The sequence below is a fragment of the Octopus bimaculoides genome, chromosome 10, assembly GCF_046866305.1.
Source record: "Octopus bimaculoides isolate indiv1 chromosome 10, ASM4686630v1, whole genome shotgun sequence".
NCBI classification, from domain to species: Eukaryota; Metazoa; Mollusca; class Cephalopoda; order Octopoda; family Octopodidae; genus Octopus; species Octopus bimaculoides.
In genome coordinates, this window is record NC_142937.1 from 6,605,874 (window position 1) to 6,623,373 (window position 17,500).

At 36.2% G+C, this 17,500-nt stretch overlaps 1 long non-coding RNA gene across 1 annotated transcript in view; it reads right to left on the reverse strand.

Annotated features, from left to right (window-relative positions):
• The window catches only part of LOC128248872 (uncharacterized), a 48,637-nt gene that overhangs the window by 22,687 nt on the left and 8,450 nt on the right, over positions 1-17,500 (reverse strand). Inside the window, exon 2 of the long non-coding RNA XR_016243271.1 lies at positions 9,521-9,583. This is a non-coding gene — a long non-coding RNA (uncharacterized LOC128248872). The remainder of the gene's footprint in view (positions 1-9,520; positions 9,584-17,500) is intronic.

Below are 17,500 nucleotides of genomic sequence, written 5' to 3' on the forward strand. Positions count from 1 at the left end.
CGTATTATATTGCTCAGAGTTCTTGATATAATGATGGGGTCGGGTTTCACTTAATATTGCATAGGCATTTTTAATATTTGTCCCTCCAAATTGAATAAGTTGTTTACACCATCTGTTATTGAAACGATCGTAACCGAATAAGAAATGTGATGCCAATATTTTCATTCTTTTATATATTATAAATCTTTATACAAATATAGACACACGCAGTCACAAATACACTCATGCACACACAAACACACACATATGGTGCTTACTTAATTAAACATCTCTTCTATGGAAGTGTCTGAATGCTCTTGTGTAAAAGTGCGTATACTTTTGTAAAGTACAAATTTATTATCCTTATTATTAGCTAGCCGAAACTTCGAAGTCACTGTCAACAATATTTGTGTATAGGAATAATGTATATATTATTCTTATAGGCGCAGGAGTGGCTGTGTGGTAAGTAGCTTGCTTACGAACCACATGGTTCCGGGTTCAGTCCCACTGCGTGGTATCTTGGGCAAGTGTCTTCTACTATAGCCTCGGGCCGACCAAAGCCTTGTGAGTGGATTTGGTAGACGGAAACTGAAAGAAGCCCGTCGTATATATGTATATATATATGTGTGTGTGTGTTTGTGTGTCTGTGTTTGTCCCTCTCCTAGCATTGCTTGACAACCGATGCTGGTGTGTTTATGTCCCCGTAACTTAGCGGTTCGGTAAAAGACCGATAGAATAAGTACTAGGCTTCCAAAGAATAAGTCCCGGGTTCGATTTGCTCGACTAAAGGCGGTGCTCCAGCATGGCCGCAGTCAAATGACTGAAACAAGTAAAAGAGTAAAAGGGATATATACATTTATACATATTATTCTATATATGAATATATATATATATATATATATATATATATATATATATACATCGTTCCAGAGATTTGCTTCTTGTGCATCTTCTATACACCTCCTTTATTTCTTATGCTATATTATCCTTTAATGACTACTTCATCTTTTCTGCTGAAAGCTGAGGTTCCCTTCCTCCAATTGACTTCTCGACACAGAGTTCTATCCTTTCTAATGTGTTTATTTGGCATTGCAGCATGTATGAAATATTGTTTAAGCAAAAAAACCAGATTCTTCCCGCAGAAGGTATATAAGATTAGATAAAATTATTTTCTGTAGAGAAGAGAAGTTTTTGGAGGTAAGGAATTTATGACGTTATTGGCATTGTTGGTATGTTAAGAATGTATTACCACTATTGGCATTATTTTAGGACTTTCGGAAATGGCTATAAAATACTGTCTGTTTGGGTATCGATTGAGAAAATATCTTTCCAATCTAACTGCTTTAATGTCTTAACAGTAAACTGCTCTGTATTTACTAAAATTATCAATCAATTGAAAAGTATTTAAGGATTACTGGCGTCTGCGGCTTGTTTATTGAGCTTAGTCAGGATTAATCTTTCCAGCATTGATTTCGGATATCACAGCTGGCAGCTAGCTGCAGTAAGAGGAAATTTCAAACGCATTCATAATCGTTCTAACGTTGGCTACACCAGAAATTTTATTTTACATAAATCCTTTCGAGTATGTAGTTTGTAAAATGTAAATGATAATAATTATAAGAGGTTTCAATGAAATTAACATAAACTTATGTGCATGCATTCGCGCGTGTATAATGTGTTTGTGTGTGCTTCATGAACAGTTCGTGATCTTCCGGATTCCTTACATGCTGTAATTCACAACTGTAATGTATATTAACTTCATATTACATTCTAGAAACTACTTATGCAGTCATTTTTGACAGTGTTGTGAGAATTGTAGTGGAGGTCATGCCAAAGTTTATTGGTATTCTCAACGATTATGTTAAAATATAAGGAATAAAGCAACAACAGACTTTTAACAAGATAACCGTAGCTAAACAAAAAGAAATATGGACAAGACATATTTATAGAAAAGCTTATATCTCTGAATACTGGTAAGGGAACTTAGAAATACGTAATTATATGTGTACCTGTGTGTGTGTGTGTGTGTGTACAGAAAGGGGGATAAATATAGTTAGTGCGGATATGAAATAAGTGTGATAAACCCAAACAAGATGAAGAAAGACTAGATATGGGTATATTAAAAAAGACAGGTAAATGCTGCTCAACACTTTACCGGTTTTTATTATGTTAACTGCACATCTGCTGATCGAAACTAATCTGTCACCTTTAATGTATCCAATGGATAACTCAGACGTCGCTATATAAAGTCAACTCGAATGCTTGGCATGATGGCTCTTCCCAGCCAATTGATACACGAATCGTTTCCAACGAGTAATAAATTCTGTCCTAAATTTCTTCAATATTCAGGTTTTTTAAAAGGATTTTGGAAAGATGGCCAAAAGAAGAATTAGTTTTCTGACATGAATGGTTTCATTGACATATCACTTCAGAGAGCTGATGCAAATGAAAAGTGTTATTGAATAATTCTTTCCTTTTCTCGGAGATCATGAAAATTCATTTATCAATATAACTAAAATAATTAGGTAGCTGATGATGGACTAAATGACTTATTAAAAAAATTTCCTATGAATTGAATTTTATCTTTTAGTTGGAGAAATAACATAAAACCCTACCATTAATTTTAGGGACTCTCAATATGCGAAATAATTTCAAGAGAGCGAAAATAAATTTGACAGAGAATTGAATGTTCATGCATTAAGAAGAAATCTGCAGGAAAAGTAACAATTACAGACAAGTTTAATTCTTTTTTTTTTATAAGAGAACCGACATATTTCCATAAGCTCACATTTCGAAATTATGCAAATCATTCCAGTCGAAAGTCTTCGTAATTCTCTTTTCTACATGTACAAGGTACATTCCAGAAGTTTTGAGACTGTTTCGAGAGACATTTATTTATTTCAAAGAAGTACAAAACTCTAATCACCTTCAAAGTAACATCCTCCGACATCAATGCACTTGTAGCGCTCCAGCTACTTCGTGAATGTCTCATGGAAGTCCTCCAAAGTGAAAGTGTCCAAGACCCTTCTCACAACCTCCTTCAGTTTCTGAATGTCTTCAAAATGACTGCCCTTATGGTTTTCATTCATCTTGAGGAGTAACTAAACGTCAAAGGGAGCAAGATCTGTACTGTAAAAAAGATGAGAGACAGTTTTGTTATCCATGTCAAGTAGTTGGTTACCAGGATGGAATTTTGGACTGGTGCATTGTCCTGATACAAGTGCCACCGCCTGAATGGAGAAGGTCTATCTTTTGTAACAAAATTTATTCCTGAGCTCTCAAAACCTTCACAAAGCATTCTTTGTTGATCGTTTGCCCAGAGGAAGCCCAGCGCAGGTAGATGATGCCCTTATTGTCGAAAATTGGGATCGTCATGCGCTTCGCGGTGGGCTAGCTTTGCCTGACTTTTTTGTGTATTGGGGAGCCTGGATGCTTCCACCGGGCACTCTGTCTTTTGGTTCTGGATTATAATAGTTGATGCAGCTTTCGTCATAGTTCAAAGACTCGAGTACTCTTGGATTGGTGGTAATGCACTGAACCGTTTCCTTGTTGTCACCAACGCTTTTTACTTTCTGTTCGTCACTGAGCACACTAGGGAGAAACTTTGCACATGTTCAGATCTTCATGAATAATTCTGTGTACACTTGCCACAGTGGAAGCGCAATGGCCCAGTGGTTAGAAAAGCAGACTTGCGGTCGTAGGATCGCAGTTTCGATTCCCAGACCAGGCGTTGTGAGTGTTTATTGAGCGAAAACACCTAAAGCTTCTCGAGGCTCCGGCAGTGGGGTATTGGCGAATCCTGCTGTACTCTTGTACCACAACCTTCTCTCACTCTTTCTTCCTGTTTCTGTTGCACCTGTATTTCAAAGGGCCAGCCTTGTCACACTTTGTGTCACGCTGAACCTCCCCGAGGACTACGTTAAGGGGATGGTGGCGAACCCTGGTGTACTCTTCCACCACAACTTACTTCCTGTTTCTTTTGTGCCTGTAATTCAAAGGGGCCAGCCATGTCACACTGTGTCACGCTGAATATCCCCGAGAACTACGTTAAGGGTACACGTGTCTGTGGAGTGCTCAGCCACTTGCACGTTAATTTCACGAGCAGGCTGTTCTGTTGATCGGATCAACTGGAGCCCTCGTCGTCGTAACGGACGGAGTGCCAGCCACACTCGCCACACCAACTCCATACTCTATGTCTATTGCCTTTATAGACATACGACGGTTTTCACCTTAAAAATTGCAAATTCTCTCAACCAGATCTGATGTTTTGACATCCATCTCCCTCCCGCACCTCTCATCGTTTCTCACTTTCTGTCTACCGTCCTTGGAATACAGATGCTCGGATCATACAAGTTAATCCGTAAGTTTCTGTAGTGTTTTTGCCCAGTTTAACACAAGATTTTATTTTATCGCTAGCTTCCAAATTACCTTTACGTTCCGACCGCATTCTGGAAGCTAGTCAGCTATGATAAGCAGTGTTCAGTAAGGTATATTCAGAGTGCTGTTACAGCCGTCTCCTTCCCTCTGGAATAATAAGTTGGCAGGTCAAATTATTAGATATACAATGATGATATATAAAATAGCAATAATCTGACACTTATAACTGTCTCTCCTAAAAAAGTCTCAAACTTTCGGGAATGTTGCAATACTGTAGTAATGCAAATTCTATTGACCAAACATTCTTTGTAACTTTTTCTATTTATGAAAACTTGTTTACTGATCAAAGCAGTTTTGAATGGAATATGCTCCCAAATTCTTATAAGTTTAAAAATTCAATATTTTGTGAAATTAATTTTAACTTTATGAATTTATCTTCCCTTGCCTGTGAAAATAAATAACATTTACCACGAGGTTTTGTTTTCCTCAAATTTCGATTCTTGAAGATTTTTTTTTCTTTGCGTATCTACCTTAATTATCTAAATTCTTATTATAGGCCTATTTAATTCATTTCACTTAGTTTAGTTGTCATAATTATAACAAACTATTTCATGGAATTAATGATAAACCTGTTGGATTATTTCTGAAAACTTTATCCAAAAAACCTGAAAGAGTAGCCTGTGTTGTGTCTGTACCAAAAGATAGTCGCTCATCTGCTAATCATTGAAAAGTAAAGGAAGTTGGAAAACGATGATTACTTAATGCACTTTATATATACACTTTATATACTTTATGCACAATTTTATAGACTTAATACACAGTACTCACTCTTTCTCTCTCACTCTTCGCCTTACTCTCTTTGTCTCTCTCCTTTTTCTTTCGCTCTTCGCCTTTCCTTTCACCTAATCACATGAAAGCTTTACAGACGGGCTAAGTAACAGAAAGAAAACCTTAGTTAAAAAAAATTACACATAGGCGTAGGAGTGGCTATGTGGTAAGTAGTTTGCTTACCAACCACATGGTTCCAGGTTCAGTCCCACTGCGTGGCATCTTGGGCAAGTGTCTTCCACTATAGCCTCGGGCCGACCAAAGCCTTGTGAGTGGATTTGGTAAACGGAAACTGAAAGAAGCCCGTCGTATATATATATATATATATATATGTATGTGTGTATATGTTTGTGTGTCTGTGTTTGTTCCCCCCCCCATAGCTTGACAACCGATGCTGGTGTGTTTATGTCCCCGTAACTTAGCGGTTCGGCAAATGAGACCGATAGAATAAGTACTAGGCTTCCAAAGAATAAGTCCTGGGTTCGATTTGCTCGACTAAAGGCGGTGCTCCAGCATGGCCACAGTCAAAAGACTGAAACAAGTAAAAGAGAGTAAAGAGTATTTCACTCTTCCTCTCCTCCCCATATCTCCCGGAATGAAAAGCAAAATTATTATAAGATTACACTTGCAGAAATCTTCGTAACTCTTTTCCTACTGGCAGAAGCCTCTGTCAAATGATAGAGTAAACTATATTATATCAACGAGGCTGAATAACATGAAGATATTTCAGTAGCTGTCATTTTACCAGCAACCAAAGATCAGAATTTTACCCTCTGCGCAAACATTGAATTTTCTGTGAGACTGAATTCGTAATTTATTCAAATGGACCTTCATTATCTATGAGAGATGTTAAAAATTATCATTAGGTTTTTGTGTTCTTTCTCCAACTAAAATGAAAATTTCATTTCATTGTATACGCTGTTACGCATCACTTGAATTATATAAGCTCATGCCATTGCTTCACTTGTAATTAAAATAATATCGAATTTGTAATTCTTGCACTCACTTTTGACTGTGACCTTGAAAGTTACCTCGACCTGCCATTCACATTTATGCAATCTCAGGGCAATGCAATTATTTCTGTCAAGGATTACGCATAGTGCTGCAGATACTGTGACATTATCGAAAAAAGATAGCAGCATTGTGTACATTGATGTTACGCAGTGTTAAAACTTCTCTTTCAAATCTTTATATATCCATATAATCCGATTATAATTCAGATAAATTTATATATATATATGTATATATATATATATATATATATATATATGTGAGTAAAAATATATACAAAAAAAGGGGTTTTGTATGATTGTGTATAGAGGAATATATTATTTTGTTTAAAAGAGTTCCAACTCTGTCTGTTTTTTATGTTTTATTTATATTCTTGTAAAATTAATGTGGGATATAGAATATGGAATATATAATATATAATATAAAAATGGATGGTACAATGAAATAAAGTATTGAATGTCTTATTGAATATATGGAATATGTCTTATTGAATAGATGAAATATTGAGTGTTCAATATAAAGGATTAAATATATAAAGGCGAATACGTATTTTCTATACCTTGTGGTATTTCATCATGGCCGGTATGACAGACTTTAGTGTGTATGTGTGTGTGTGTGTGTGTGTGTATAAAGTATATACATATATATATATATATCTGTGAATATGTATATATATATATCTGTGAATATGTGTATATATATATATATATATATGTATACACACACACACACACACACACATATATATATATATATATATATATATATATATATATATATATATATGCATATATATATATATGTATATATATATATATATATATATATATATATATATATATATATATATATATATATATATATATATATATGTATATATATATATATATATATATACATATATATATATATGTGTATATATGTATATATGTATACACACACACACACACACACACACACACATATATATTTATATATATATATTGAATTGAACTAGTCTCAGTTCACGAGGTGTGGCGATGTTGGGGTGAAGGTAGTACCTTTAGACTAGTCGTCGCGTATACCACGACCAGGGCATGGTGGCTAGTTTTTCAGGCTCCAGGAGTTGTTTGCCATGACTCTACAAGTAAGCAATGTTCGAGCACTGGAGGAGTGCGTACAGAACAGTTTTGTCGCTTAGGGTGTATCTTGGGTAGGCACTGTTGTCAGTACTATCATGCCTTTAGAGTTTATCTCGAACTGGCAATGTCCCTCCCCGGAAGCATTATCAAGCTAAAGATTTCTGGAAATTCTGCATGTGACCTGGCCTGTAAGTCCTCCGGAACAGAGAAGTCGGTTGATTATCGTTGATAATGAGAATTGCATTGAAAATGTCATCGCTCTTGCCCGCCATTAAATCTCTACAAAACGCCAGGCAAAGGGATGTGAGATCCTGATGACATTCTCGGTACCAAGCACTCGGCCTCGGTCAAAGCTTGATTCAAGACTGCAGTTCTATGAAAGAAACGAACGGCGGAAAAGCGAGTTTGACAAAAGACAACAACATCTGCTCACTGTCAAGGAAACATTGGAAATGCTGTAGCCCCAGTTCCAACGGATGTCTGTGTATCGTTAGCCATGGCATTCTTAGTCCTCCATTCAGCGGTGGGGTTAACCGATTGAAGAGTTAGGTGCAAAAGCTTCACAAAGTAGCTACCGACTAGATTTCTCGAATGTGCCATTCCAGGTCATATCTACAGAATACTCATTATTTTGTTGAGGATGGATTTCGTTGTCGTTTCGACGAAATTGTTCCCTCTCATCTATTTTTCTTGCTTTATGTTGAGTTTTCTTTATCTGTGATTTTTTCCTCTTTGTATTTTCATCAACCATTTGGAATTTTCTTCTGCAATTATTATTGCTTTCTCATCATACAATGAAGGCGTGGTACTAAAGCTTGATATTGTTAGGGAACGGGTTAGTTGCTCATCAGTTTCTAGTGTTTTGGCTGGCGGTGCTCTGGCGGTGCTCTAGGTTTTTCGTTCTTGCTGCTTATTTTTATTAATTTTCTTTTTCTAATTTTTCTGTCTTGTTTTTTTTTTGTTTGTTTTTAGTCCTTCAGGTATTCAGCTCTAAGATTAGTTTTATTCCAACAAATATAGATTCGAAACTTGTGTTACTAATATTATTCCTCTGTCTCGGCGCTTTCTACAAGGTACTGTGATCTTCGGTGGTTATTAGGACATGTAAATCCATTTTGAAGTCACTTCACCAGAGGTCAACTTTCATTACGCATGCTTTGACTACCCCCATCCCTCCATCCCGTACTGCCGTACAAAAATCACTGCTAACCAGTCTCTTATGTCTCTTATTAGGAATTTTGTATGTCTTTACCCATATACCGAAGCACAAATGAATAGGCAGAGATATGTCTGACAATTTCAGCTTATTTTGTTTGTATTTTCAAATTTAGAGGTGTATTAAATAATGCCATAACTTTAACCGTTATCAATGGAAAGAACTTCTTTGACTATTCCTGAAGTGCCTGTTATATTACTTGATGGGAGTCATTGCATTGAGGATATGAAAATGCAATGAGTGTAAATACAAACCTCTTTGTTTTCTGCCGCCTACTCTGGGTATTGAGGGAAGCCTTGTCATGGGCAATTACAGTTATTTTTATAAGTATTTCAAAGAGATTTCCATTTGATAAAACTTAAATAGACTGTTTCGAAGAATAAAAAATATGTCTCTACATTACGAGAGTCAAAGTCGACCTCTGCGGAATTTGAACTCAAATCGTAAAGGGTCAGAAGAAATGCCGCTAAGCATTTTGTATTTCATGCTTACGATTCTGTTAGCTTGTCGTCTTATTCTCTTTAATATTGGTACAAGGTCATCGGTTAAGAAGGGAGGGGCGAGTCAATTACATCGATCCCGAGTCAATTACATCGATCCTAGTACTTGACAGGTACTTTATTTTATTAACCCCTAAATGACGAAAGGCAAAGTCGACTTCGGTGAAATTTGAACACAGAACGTAAAGATCTGTAACGGTTACTGCTTGGTATTTTCTTCAATTCTACTAGCTCGCCGCCTTAACCAGTCAAATTTTCTTGCTTGTCTGTTTACCATCACTCCGACTTAAAAATAAAGAGGAACCTCGAAATAAATATTCTGTATGTTTTGTCAAATAGAATCTTATTACAAATTATAACAATGATATGCAGAAATGCATGAATTTTATAGATACCCCTGTATTTTCTCAAGGGAAAATACAGCAGAAAGATTATCCAACTACAACGAGTCAGAGAACATGATAATTCAAAGAAAAGTAAATTTTAACCTCAAGCTACTTCATGGCTGTTGTAAATGCTCCTGCATCATACAGACGGTTGGTACATTGATGCTAGAAAGAAAAGAAGATACACAAATATAATTTAGAATGAACATGAATAATTAGTCTGAAAAATATATATAACTACATGAGAAACAATAAAGTACACAAGAATACAGGGTGCGTAAGGAATTTGAGGACATACATTTTTGGGGTCATTGCTGCATTTTTGCTAACTCTGTATAATCTTTGTTTTGGAAAATAATAACGGCAGACACTCACCTTACTTAAGGCATGCTGTTATTGTGGTTGTAAAGGCTGAGCATAGCGATTTAGAAATACCATGTGTTTCAGTAAGACTCTACACAATCACACATGGTCTGCATATATATTGCCCCATCATATACATGTCGGTAATTGAAAATCTACTCCTCCAAATGCAACAGAATAATTGAACATTAAAAAAATGTAATTCAATTAGAACAGAAGAAGTGTACGTTCGAGTCCAAGCACAACACACACACACACACACACACACACACACACACGCACGCACACACACACGCACGCACGCACGCACGAAAATACACACAACTCTTCTCGTTCCACTTCTTGTCTCAACCTTCTTTTATTTTTTGATCGTGTTTTCTCATGTACCAGCGTCCTGGCCTTCCAGAAGCCTAACCATGTACACTGAACCTGAAAGACTGCTTGGAGACATAAGGCACGTGTTATATAATTCTGCCGAATTATCGTATCTCCGTGGAATGAAACTATTAATAGCTCTTCTTTTGATACTTTGCACCATAAATGACATTTACCTCTAACTAGATGGAGTACTTTTTAGTTCATCCTGCATATAACGGGACAGTAAACTATACACAGTAATCCCTCGCTATATCACGGTTCACCTATCGCGGTTTATCATTTAAGCTTACGTTGATTCGTCTGTGGTGTTGTTTTGCGTTTATAATAAAATAGGCATTGTCTCGTTTGAAACAGCATAGATAAATATATAGAAATCATAAGAATGCTATATATATATATATATATATATATATATATATATATATTATTATATTTTTCCAATTTATAATTAACGTTTATTGTTTGTATTTAACTTCCAATTTTCATTAGTTATGGAATTTACAGGTAGGATAGAGCCACTGTTTTGGAATTCATCTTTGAAGGATATCCCCATCCCATCTAGAAAGGATTATATTTTATTAATTTTTCTATATGTGACAGTGGATTTTCATCGATGAGTTCATGAACCTTGGTTCTTTTCCCTAAAACTATATATATATATATATATATATATATAGCCTGCCCACCTGACTTGTGCTCCCCTCAACTGTGTGTGAATGCTTGGCAGATCAGCTCGAGAAAAAACCCCTTTGTCTGAGAGCTTGCGTTTCCAGGTGATATTCAGCAGATCACTGAGACAGTTAATGTGAAAGCTGTTTAGCTTTTTGGCGTGGTGTTCGTAAACCGTCCAAGTTTCGCTGGCGTACAGTAGCATATGAGTTGACAGAAAACTTACAGATCTGATGTTATCTATGGTGTATCAAATAGCTAATAAAATTAATTAACAGTGATTTGAAAATTACAACTTCTGGACATTTGATGTTCTGCTAAACCGGTGCTGCGATTACTATAGACAGGAGTAGCGAAGATCGATCGCAGTGAGAAGAAACAACCAAACAGGATAATCTCTCTCCGGGTAATTGACAAATTTAGAAAAAAAAAAAAAATAGTGGACAGTTAGATGTATTCATTCATTAAGTGTAAAGTGAATAATAACTTCACAAACCACCAGCTGAAACTGTATGATAGAATATTTAAATTCTATGGGAATTCTAGGCAACAAGAGATACAAATAGGCCGCCTAATGGTCTTTAAGCACGAACTCCATGTAATAAGTCAGCAATTTCTTTACATCTATAAATACGTGGAGGCGCAATGGCCCAGTGGTTAGGGCAGCGGACTCGCGGTCATAGGATCGCGGTTTCGATTCCCAAACCGGGCGTTGTGAGTGTTTATTGAGCGAAAACACCTAAAGCTCCACGAGGCTCCGGCAGGGGATGGTGGCGAACAACTTTCACCACAACTTTCTCTCACTCTTACTTCCTGTTTCTGTTGTGCCTGTAATTCAAAGGGTCAGCCTTGTCACACTGTGTCACGCTGAATATCCCCGAGAACTACGTTAAGGGTACACGTGTCTGTGGAGTGCTCAGCCACTTGCACGTTAATTTCACGAGCAGGCTGTTCCGTTGATCGGATCAACTGGAACCCTCGACGTCGTAAGCGATGGAGTGCCAACCACATAAATACACACACACACACACACACACACACACACACACACACACACATATATATGTGTGTGTATATATATTTAAAGCCATCGAGGACGAAAAGTCATCAATCGCAAATTTGCAATAATCTCACAAACAATATATCGTTGTGTGAGAGGCTATAGCATAAAGGGCGTGAAAGGCCCTCCTTGGGTGATCAGGAATCATTGTGAGGAAGGATCTGGTATGTAAACAAATAGCACAAACATGATGCAGATTGAGAGATGAGCTACAGATCGAGTACTGTGGTGTCTCCCAAAACTTATTAATACCAATAGTGAAATTCTCCTGACGTTTGTTATAAAACTGCTGAACAGGAAATCACATGGGAGGGACCAGATATTCGGATAAGAAAGCTCACAGTTTACACAACAGCCTCGTGAAGGTGTTAAAAAATACAGTGAATGTTGATATTGGTGTACCAGATTGACTGGTAAGTTGCATGTATAATGGTCGTAGATAAAAAACCTGGAGATGCAAGAAGTAAAAAACTACAAAGCTATAAGAGTGATTGAATGAGACGTATAAATTATACACAGACCGCTTGAATGCATTCCTCCCAAATCACTGCGAGACACACAGTATAGTGGCTAAAGAGCAGGTAGGAAGAAAGAAAGATTTTTATTACCAAGGCTGTCGTTAAAGAAGCGAAGCAGCACCGGCAAAACCTGCTAACTATATGGTTAGATTATAAGATGGTATTTGAGTCTGTTCCTCACTCATGGATAATAGAATTACTACGACTTGCTTAAGTTCCAAAAGCTATAGTCAATACCTTTAAGAAGCTGACAAGATAGTGAACAGAGCTTTCGATAAGAACTGAATCTACCACTATTGTCATTAACAGAATTAAGCTATCGACAGGAATATTTCAGGATGACAGCTTATCTGTTATACTTTTCGTCCTTGCATTGAACATTTTGTCAGCCCTGATAAGAGCTACAGATGAAAGAAAAATTAATTTCACCTACACCATTTACTGTTGATGGCCTTAATCTGTATTCGAGTAATATTCACGACACCAAGAAGCATATAGAACTGGTTGTAACTTTCACACGGGGCATAAGAATAACGTTTGATCAGAATAAGTACCCAGGTAGTCAAACGAGGAAAGCTCGTCGATTAGGCAAGGAATATCCATATCAATGGCCTGTCTATCTCGCCAACCACAAGTGTTGAGTGTTATAAATATCTTGAGATCGACAACAATATCGCATATATTAGTGCTGTGAGTAAAGCTAGAGTGATAAAAGAATACATCAGCAGACTTCAAAAAATCGTGGAGGGCAGTGCTGTCTACATTCAATAAAACTATATCCCACAGTGATTTTGCAGTGCCAATACTACGACAAATATTTGGGACACTAAACTGGACATTTGAAGACATTTTCAACTTGGACATCAGGAATAGGAAGGTACTAACAATGACTGGTAACTTCCACTTCAACAATGTCACTGGCAGGATCTATGTTAAACGGAGGGATGGAGGTAGGAACATAAGATCGGTCTAGACAGCTTTTGAATACCACATTATGTCACTTAGACAACTCTCACTGAACAGTGGAGAAAGAAATGAGTACATTATATGTATACTCAGCTGTGAAGGTAATAATATGAGATTGAGGGAAGAATACCTGAACAAATACTCCGAGTTTATAGCTACTCAATGTGAATCTAGGGTGGCTGAACTGATCTATTTAAATAGAGACTTGGAAGAGAACTACTCATTAACTCAGCACATATCCTGGGTACATATCCTACAAGCTACAAAAATAAATGCTTCAAAATTTGGATCCTGTAGAAAATCCCTGTTGATTGAAATTGCGTTCCACAATTGTTTACCACTTTCGTCTTCTCCCAAACTTATTTCATCATCCTAAAAAAAGAGAAGTTTTCTCAAACCATGATTGCTTTAGTTTTGCCCACAATGCTGCTGTTGTTTTCATTTCAGTTGCTTGTTTAGCATCAACTGTTGACATTTCCTCACCACTAGTCATATTAAAAAGCAATTTTTTACAACGGTTTAGGTCTTTTTAAAAATGTTTTTCAAGGTACGAGTAATTTCTAGATTCAACGTTCGTGAAACTGTTGTGCAATTTGACGGAAGATACTCGACTTAAATATTATTTTAATAAAGCTCTTGTGAAAAACTGGTGTCTATCAACAATGAAAATTTTCATTTTATTTCTCGTCACCAAAGTTGATTTTATTGAAATCATATTTAACTGGATTATACTTTACATTTTTTAAACAACTTAGATTTGTTTCTCAGTAACAATGGAACGTGATTCCTCAGTTCCTGTCGCCTTACTGCTCACAACAAGGCTTAAAGCGCCAGTTTCTTCCCTCCTTTGCAGTAGTCTCTGTTGGTTGCCAGAGTGCGATGAGGTAATTAATATGACTTCATTGTTGCAAGAAATTATTTTTATTAATCGATCTTTTCACTTAATGCTTTTTTGTTTCTGTACCACATATTACTTGGGCTGTTATCCTACATCACTCATGAAACCGCTTCAGTTATCTGAACTCCGGGTGACACAAATGTTTGACCACACCCAAAGCTTTCTCTTGAATAAGCGGCCTGTAAACTGAAATGCTTATTTCCCTTAACTTTGTAAACCATATACGTATGGACCATCAATATCTTCGTACATCCCGGCCAATATGCGTTCGCGTTGTGGACCAAGAGTTACTTCTTTTGGTTTTTATTTAGCTTTAGACTGATCCTTAACAATCATAGGCAATGTCGACGAAATGATGCTAAACTACAATGTAATATCTTTCTTCTTTTGTAAGAATCAACAACTTTTAGAATTCCCAACATTTTAGAAACAAAAACTGCCTTTTCTTCGCTATGTCCTCCATAATTTACACAAAACCATAATAACGTATTTGTATCCTTTACGAACCAAAAATAGAAATTTCGCAAAACGAACAAAACACTTAAATTAACCTTTTTCGTGTATGCAAAAATATCTAAATTCCTAAAGTCAACTCCACAAAGAATCAATTGAAGATTATTAAGAAGGAATCAGATTCTTCTTTTCAAATAAATATTCGTCTGTAAGTTTGATGTTACGGGCTGTTACCTCAAAAATATTCTTAGTTTACGCATTTAATATGAAAAAAAAAAACAAAAAAAAACGCGGTAGTAATCTAGACAGAACATTAATTATCAAAAATACACCAACGAGGATGTTCAAGCGTACCTAAGCGTACTGTACCTAAGTAGTCCTGACATTTACCAAAGCTTCAAAGAACACGAAAGACAGAGAGTTGTTGATTACGTGTTCAATCTTTTTGCGTGCCAATATTCGAAATATCGTATACATAAAGATGTAGGACTGAGGGCTGTATTCTTTGATATCAGTATCTTGTTAAGAAGTTATATGTGCAAGGGAGGAAGTGGGATGGAATTTCTTACCGTTACAGCAAGAAATTTGGGCTACTTGCAAGTTGGATTGAAATATAATTTGTAATAAGTTGTAATAAATTTCGTTATAACGATGTTCCTTAACATCGCTTCAAGAGGCTTGTGGCGAGGATTGAAAAAATTCGTTATACAGAGAAATGTTATAAGAGTATTCGTTACAACGGAATTTCACTAGTGTGCGTTCACGCACACACACACACAGTGTTGCGTGCGTGCATAGTTTCTGTTGAGGTTCTGAAAAAGGCATTCTGTAAAACTTAACGGTTGGCAAGGCGTAGAATATTAAATTCATATGAAGTAAATAGCAATAAGAAAATCTCAGCAACAGCGTCGCTTTCTTCGAAAAGCAAGCAAGATATCCTTTATTCCCCTTTTTAACAGAATTATCCGACTTCAAAACGCGCTTTAGTCTTCGTTCGACTCACTGAACGAAGAGGCAGTTTAAGTGTATGTAAATGTTTCTCTCATGCAGATGAACGTGCACACATGAACACGCGCGCGAGCAGACATAGTGATACATCTATTCATATAAACACACACACACACACACACATACACACACACACACACACACACACACACTCACACATGTATATATATATATATATATATATATATATATATATATATATTTGCACGCACACGTGTGTGCGCGCGTGTGTATATATTCTTTTATTCGTTTGTCATTTAACTGCGGTCATACTGGAGCACCGACTTAAGTCGAACAATTCGACCACAGGACATATTCTTTGTAAGCCTTGTACTTGTATCAAAATTCAATAAATGGAGACAAATTCAGGTATCAAGTTAATCCTGGTCAAAACCCAACACATATTCAAGCCGGGACTATAACAATATATATACATGCATGTACATTTATTATACCATATATATTTCTTCATACAATCCCTTTCGAAATCAAGGTTGGATGACAGCGTGCATACACATTTACAGATGAATATATACGATTAAATTAAAAGGTCAGATGACAGTGATTTAAAAGAAAGTCCTCGAATGAATCAAATAAAATGAAAAACATCTCATATATATGTATATATATATAACGGGCTTCTTTCACTTTCTGTCCACCAAATTCACTCACAAGGCTTTTAATCGGCCCTGGGTTATAGAAGACACTTGCCCAAGGTGCCACGTAGCGGGATTGAATCCGAAACCATGTGGGTACGAAGCAAGCTTCATGTATGTATGTATGTATGTATGTATGTATGTATATATGTATGTATGTATGTATGTGTTTGTGTGTGTATGTATGTATGTATGTATATATGTATGTGTTTGTATGTGTATGTGTGTATGTGTGTGTGTTTGTGCGTGTCTGAGACACCGTTTATCTAATTAGCTGTATAAGTCTCATCATCACTATGGACTTAGATTCTTTAGTATCCTAAAGTGTACCTGTCTACATCTAAACTATTACAAACTTTTACATTCCAGACTCTTCATGATTCCCTGCTGTATGTATGTGTGTGTGTGTGTATATTTGTGTGTGTGTGTTTGTGTGTGTGTGTATATATATATATATATATATACACACACACTCATAAATATATACATATATATATACGAATATATGTATAACTGCACCTCTTTTCTCCCCCCCTCTCTCTCTCTATATATATATATACCTTTTTAGAAAGTCGAAAGACACTAGCTTTTGGGAAGAGATTTCACAAAATGTGTGTAGGTTTTGATTTTATAGATGTGTGCAAGCGCTTTCAGTTTTTAACGTTTTCAAGCACGTGTTGTATGAAAACGTTAAGAACTGAAAGCGCTTGCACATCTATAAAAGCAAAGCCTACACATTTTGTGAAATCTCTTCCCAAAGGTTAGTGTCTTTCGCCTTTCTAAATATGCACATATATATATACATACATGTATATATATATATATATATATATATATATATATATATATATATATATATATATATATATATACATATATATATATATGTGTGTGTGTGTGTGTATATATATAATATATACATACGTCCAAATACCTGACTTTAAGCGGTTCCAAACGGAATGTTGCTGAAGACTTCAAGAACTTATGTGGTTGGGTGAGTAGTTTGGAAGCAGACATGAAGACCAGGAAGTCACAAGCATGGAGAGCCTGTCACAAGCGAAAGAAGGTCTGGAACTCCAAATTACACAGGCAAATTAAAATCATGCTGATCCT